Here is a 7362-nt window from a genome sequence, read left to right as displayed (position 1 = left end):
CCTCGTCCTCTTCTGGGCCTCACTAAAACAGAGTTTCCCATCCATGGCACCTCACTGGTATCAACAGCCAGGTGCCATAACAGTGAAACAACTTCAAATGCATGCATATCAAGGAGCCAGGCCCTATCTGTGTGTAGTTGTGCCATCATGTGTGGGACATTGCTGTTCCTCAAAATGAAGGAGTCATGCACTGACCCAGGAAACTTGGCTGTGACCTGTGAGATGTACTGGTCTGCCAGACACACAACCTGAACAATTATGGAGTGGTAGTTCTTCCTGTTCCTATAGACCTGTTCACTTGCACTGGGAAGGACCAGGGCTATATGGATGCCATCAATGGCCCCTATAACATGAGGGATGTGTCCCATGTCATAAACGTCTGCCTTCAGATAGGCCAAATCCGCACATCGGAGGAAGCTGTTGTAGCTGTCCAAATGTTTCCACAATGCACACATTATATATTCCTTCAGCACAAGACTAACCATGGGCTGTGACATCCCTGCTGTCAAGCCTGCTGCATTCTGAAAGGAGCCTGTGGCAAGAAAGTGTAGCACTGACAAGACTTGTACTAGGGGAGGGATACAATAGGGATTGCGTTTGACAGGTATGAGATCAGGCTCCAAACTGTATACATAAATCCATGATGGTCTGATGATTCAGGCTGATGATTCAGGCGATAGGTCTGGATGATATGCATGTCCTTCATGGATGCAAGGTCAAGTAGTGGACAGTACGCTGGTGGTTGTCTCACTCGTCTCATGGCAGGATATCTGGGTAGAGAGGAGAGAATGTACATTGGGGAATGCACTTTACACATGTAAGCAGAACATGTAAAAATAGCATACACCTAACACTGTAGGACATGCATAGCACTGCTGACATATACTATAATGGGCATGCCTAAGTGCTTTGGACACCATCCTTGCAGCACAATACTGAACCTGTAAGTCATATAAGACACATATCACGTGTTATGTACCATATATGGCTGACTGAGCTGTCTTGCAATGTTCATTAGGATTGTAATGGGAGATATCAATATAGTGCCACCACCTATGTGCCTCCGAGTATATAAGCGTGCCCATCAACAGATATACTGCTATATCACGTCACTGTGTCACGCATGTCACATGTCTTTGCACTATCATGATGGAACAACATAGGCCTACCCTGCCATTTGGCCAAACATGCTTACGGCGTCCTTATTTTGGCACATCAATGCATAATAGGGGCACAAAATGGCAGCCACCTGTCCTGTCGAAACCACCGTGCAACTTGTCATTAGTTAACATTGCTGCTTATGGTGGGCTGGGGACAATGGCAATGACTGCTAGTGGTGGCAGTCTTGTATGTGGTGGACGTGACCACCATTTTCTCCAGCTTTGCTCACTTGACTCCTGACACTGTTGTAGGCAAGACCTCCACGACTGAGATGCTGTGTACTGTCTCTGGGAGCCATCATGCCACGTCCTGCAGGTGATAGGTCCCCAGCCTTCACCCCAAAATAGCTGGAGAAGGTTGTGGAAGTGGTCCTACTCCTTCATGAACAGCTATATGGGACACCAGTGGAGCAGGTGAGCCTAATGCCATAGTTATGTGTGATAGGGGTGCGTGTGATGGTGAATGGGGTAAATGTACCAGTGAGGGAGTATATGCATGGAGAGGGCACGAAGTGAAGGCGTGTGGGCAGAGATGATGGGTATGTGTGGGCACTTGGTGAGTTAGATGTGTGTAGGCCACTCCTGTTAGTATGGTGCCAGTGTACATGACTTTCTTCTTTTGTCTGTATCATCCATGCAGGTGAATGCCCATCAGAAGAAAGGGATCTGCATGCCATTGCCAAGCAATTATGGACCCTGGGGATCCAAAGATGACGGAGCACCCATTGTTGCAAGCAGTAGAAGGATCTGAGACGCTGGGCCCGGAGGACCATGGAGGCCCAGCTGGAGATGTCCTCCCAACGAGAGAGGGGTGCACTCCGAAGCGTGACCACTCTAATGGCCTGCATTTTTGCAGCAGCCTACCCTGAGGTGGATGGGCATTTGAGGGCAGCACAGCAGCCACAAGGGGATGAGTACTGACTGTATCCTTTGACTTGGCTCGGGTTGTATGTGATTAGCTGCGTCACTGTAGCTTATGTGACAATGTAGTCAATGATGCATGCAGTGGGAATGCGTGTAGTAGTAACCACCCAGCTTGAGTATAAGTTGTAGATGTGTTTTGATGGCTTGCTGTCAGTGGATGTAAATCTCCCATATCAAGACATCTCCATGTCTGCATTGTGGAAATGGTCTAATGACATTGGCACATGTGTGACTCCATCCAGCTTTTATTATGGATGTGAACTTGTGTATCACTCTACCCATGGAGTATGACCTGCTCTATCCATCTGCATTTGGGCATTTGTGGATCTGAGGTTTCAGTCCACTCACATCTGTATAGCACACCAGTATAAAGAACTATGGGCCATATGTACGAACACATTTTCCCATAGACACAGAATGGGCAAAACTGCTTGCTACATCTGGCCCTATGTGACTCCAGTTTTATCACATGGACTATATACATCAAGTACTGGTAATGGTATTGACTCCATGTGAGGCAGCCATTATATTTTCACCACAGATATGGCCTGTATAGGACTGGACTAATGGATTGATAGTTGTATCCCCATACATTGGTCATCTGCTATCTATAGGACATGTGAAGGTTGCAAAAGTAGGATAATTTGAAGTGTACCTTTGATTTGCTCTCTTTGCAATCATCATTCATTTCTAAGTGCTAGTCTTGTGGGGATGAAACCTTGAACCCAATGGAATAGTACTAGAGATGGTAAGTGCCTAGGCAGACCTCTTCATTGTCAATATGTAATGTAAAGGCCATGTATTCCAATGCCCTAGCAATTACAGTGCAACATAGCTTAGCTGCAGCCTACATCACGTCTCAGTGATTACCTGGGGCACATCTAATGGAGTGGGACAATGTCTGCTACCCTTGGCCTAGCTGAAGTGGGTGGTTAGGACAGGATTGGGTTTTGTATGACTTATGAGATGTTGATGTGAAATCAATGCTGTATTTTCTCTCGAAGCTGCTCTATGTATTAGTTGGATATGTTGTCAGTGGTGTCGGTCCATGCATGCATAATGCTTACATGTATTTACCGTCTGAGATGTGTGTTGTCTGGACTTAAGTACAGGTGATCACAATTCTGGAATGGTGTGAGTGAGGGTGGTGCTATCATGTTGTGAAGTCCTACTGGTAAAACTGATTGTGTGGTGGTATTGTATGTGGACCATGCTGTCATATGTGTGTTCCTAAAGCTCATCAATTGTGACACTGCACTCAGTGATTGAGTATGGATGTGTAATATTTGCAATATGGGCCATTGTAGATGCACTTAGATGTATGATTAGTTGTGATGTATATGTGTTTGGTGTCTACAGATCTTCCTCTGTGATTGGGTCAGATTAATCACATGTCTGTACCACAGATTTCTTTTGTACACATCAGATGCCACCTATATGTGTCTAACTTGTAGTGGCTTAATCAGTTATTAGATCTGTATTGACATTACTCTACAGAGTGTTAGGTCAGCCATGTAATGTGACAGGCAGATGCTGTGCGGTGTGTGAGTGGAGTAGTCTTCACTGTCATGGATATTGAACAAAGGACATGGACTGATCAGCAGTTGCAAGTATAACATGTTTGGTTCAATCAGCTGCACTTCCAATGGGTGATAGGAGTATGGAGAGGTATGATGTGAAATCAGGGAGACATTTGTACTTCATCTAGGGCATGATGTCCACGCAGACATGGCTATGGTGGTGATCATGAGGATGACTCCAGTCGTGCTGACCTACTTGGATTTAGATGTAGGTGTGAGGTTGGCATACAGGGGTGGGTAATGGTGGCATGTTGTGACATGATGTAGGAAATGTGTATTGCACCTGAGATTGCCACGGCAGGATATGTATTGTCAAAGATGTGCATGTTTTACATGGGTGTATGTGGGGTATATGTTAAACCTCTCTGTTCATATCTCTCTCTCTCTCTCCCTCTCTCTCTCTCTCTCTCTCTTTGTGTGCATCAGCATCATCAGGCAAAGGAGAAGTGGCACAGGAAAGTAAGGCTGCTGCAGGCCACAGAGCCGGAGTGCTGCTACCAGCGACAGTGAGGGACCACTGGCATGGAGGCCGAGGGGAGTGCTATGGGGGAGACCGGGTCTTCCACGCCATCTTCAGAATCCTCCTCCAGTGGACACTCCCTGGTGGTGGCGGACCCTTCTGAGACCACCCCACCACCATCATTGTCCACCTCCCCCTTACTACCACACCCTTCCTGAAGATCTCCACAGAGTTGCCTGTGCCCGCTCACCCAAGAGGGTGGGTGTCTCCTTCACCGCAGGCACCTCTGCCCCTGCCCCAGTAAGCCCTGTTGCCCTCAGTGAGGAGGCTACTGACCACCTGAGGCTGATCACTGTGGGTCAGTTGACCATCGTGAATGCCATCCAGGGACTGGCAGTTCAAGTCCAGCAGAGCAATGCATTCCTTGAGGGCATTCACAGTGCACTGGCTGGCATACAGAGATCCTTTCAGGCTCTAGCCTCCACACTGATCGCAGCCAGTCACTCTTTGTCTACCGTCCCCCCTCCACCTCCCTCTTCCCAATCCCAAACACCTCTTCCCAAACCCAGCCAAAGCACACAGACACACACAGTGTGAAGAATTTAGAACTTCCACCTCTTCTTAATTGATCTCAGTTTGAAGTATTCCTGAGAATCCTCCTCCATACATTGCGTATTTAAGGCATGTAGTAAAATTGATAGTTAATTTTGATCACAATTCTTTTCATACTCGCATGACAAAGATGTTTAAAATCGATGCTAATGACACCCAACAACTCACCACAGTACAGTGCTGGTTGGCAATTATCAACATTTTGATTCTGGCTCATTATATTGAACCGATTGGCAGTTAAGCTTACGTATTGAAATGTAGCAGGAAGTTGCACCTATGGATGGCTGTCAGTAGACTTGCTGGACTCTGTGCAGTAAAACTGGTAAGGAATTCTGGGATTGATCCTGACAATAATCTACATTTACAGAAATACATTAAAGCCAAACAACACCACCCTCATCTTTAGCATTTGAGCAGGGTGATTCCTTTACTTCCTAAATTGCCATACTGTACGGTGACTACTGCGTCATATCATACCTTCAGTAGTGTGTTAGTTTAACTCACCTTCTGAACGTGTAATATTATAATGTCATGACTCTCTCTATTGCTGTCTCTAGTTATCACCAGAATGTTTTCATAGTATAGCTATTGTACATTGACTTCCTTTGTAACAATAAATTGCCTTAATTTTGTTTTACGCAGCTAACTGTTCTCTCAGTTGTCCCCTCTTTTCTTACTCACCACTTTCAACATTATGTTCATATTTATCCTCTGATCAGCTCCAGAAGTGTTTCTTGTCTCCCCCTTCTTTCACCAATAATATATTAGTGGTCTTGCCTGTTTGGTTAAGGCAGTTATCTTATAGAAGAACATCTACAATATCTGAGGCTGCAGGGCAAATGCATGATATTTTGGAAGAAAATAAAACCTAGTTATTTTCTCAGCAATCCAACACATGATATGCTTGAGCCCAGGCTATGGAAATCAAAGGTTATAAAATTAGTAATAATGTAAGGAAACCACAGGATATGGTTTACACTGGTGATTTATTTGGACAGTGAACCTTTGATCTTGGATTTTTAAAGTAACATTTACTCTCCAAAGGTATAATCAGGTCTGTGTTTGTTTTTGGTAAATAAATGTTACCAGCTCATAAGCATTTTTTGGAGGTACTCCCACCTTGCCACATTTGTATCTGATAAGTGCATGCTGCAGATGTCGCCCACTGCCAAGTTTGTCTTAGGTTCCAACATACAAATGAGAAGAAGAGGATCAAGCACAGAAAGCAATACACAAAAGAGAGTAAAGAGACATTAGGATAGGAATGCTTCATGTCACCCAATCTTTGGTGTTGAATCTACTTGTGCAAAGTTACAAAAATCCTAACCCCTCAATTAGCTTTTAAATGTTGTCAATATGCTTCTATATCGAAGCTATGTTTGTAGTTATTGAATACTAGATTGTAGTTATCTTTTTTTACCAGTTCGACTCTAGGTTTCCCTTACTCATATTGCACTTTTTTACTGGCTCATCCCTAGCATTTCGATGCGAAAAAAAGGCAATGGCCTAATAGGTAATAAAGTGTAATCCATACATTGGAGGTACTGGTCCATAGCTGACTTCCCCTAAATATATAGAAAATAAACTCATCTACATAACTAAGCTGTGCAATTCCATTGAAGCTAATTAACTTTCTTGATCACATTACAATATTTGAATAATGCTTTACCCCCTTCAAGGAACTTATCCCATTAGGTGCATAAATTAAGAATGCTGAAATCCACTTATATATATCTTTACTGGTGCCCTTGGCGGTTCTCTCTCATTTGACCCTTTCTGGCACCTCATTTCTTTATCTAACAATCTACAAAACTCATTAATTCTTCTGCTCATATTTATTTTGTGGATGACACAAGTACACATTACATTGGCAATGTTTGCAAAGGTTTTCTCTCTCTGACCTTAGTGCCTTTTTTGGCCATCCTATTGTTCCCATATTTATTTCCACTGTGGGTAACTGTCTTCATCTGTATATCCGATGAGACACCATTCTCTTCTTTCCATATCCCAGTCTACAGTTGTGCCCTTCCTATAATGTCCCACAAGCAGTTATTCTGTTATTGTGAACTACAATTTCCTCTCCACCTCATCAGAGACTTGGGTGATTTCTTTTTACTCCTAAATATAATGTATCATTATAAATTTGTTTCTAAGTCTCCCACCAAACGTTCTCACAGTCTCGTAGTTCCGAGCATGGTGTGCCTGCTCCCATGTCAACCTCTTTGCATTAGTGCAGTAATCTCCCTTCTTGCTTATTATCCATATTGTCTCTGGTTTTTCAAATATGTCCCACACCGTTTTCTGTTACTCAGGCAGGTATGCAAGTATTCCTTCATCCATCAGCTCTTGTTAGTCTTAGTGTCTTCAATAGGTAGGTGTTACTTCCCTCTCTCTTTTTAACTTGAAAGAAAACCAGAAAGCCATCCACCATGAAGACTATTGTTTTCTACTTTTCGCATAATCTTTCTCCCATTGCACATCTCATATCTCCTTGTTGATGTGCATCACCTACTTCTCTAATATTCCTAGCCTGACTTGCCCCCTCACTGGGCTGTTGGGTATCGTCTTTTAAGTATTTTTATTGAGCAGAGATGATATACATTATACAAAACACATAATAATAATA

This window comes from Pleurodeles waltl, chromosome 10, assembly GCF_031143425.1.
Source record: "Pleurodeles waltl isolate 20211129_DDA chromosome 10, aPleWal1.hap1.20221129, whole genome shotgun sequence".
Taxonomy (NCBI): domain Eukaryota; kingdom Metazoa; phylum Chordata; class Amphibia; order Caudata; family Salamandridae; genus Pleurodeles; species Pleurodeles waltl.
The sequence above is the reverse complement of the archived record's forward strand: the minus strand, read 5'-3'. Positions refer to the sequence as shown.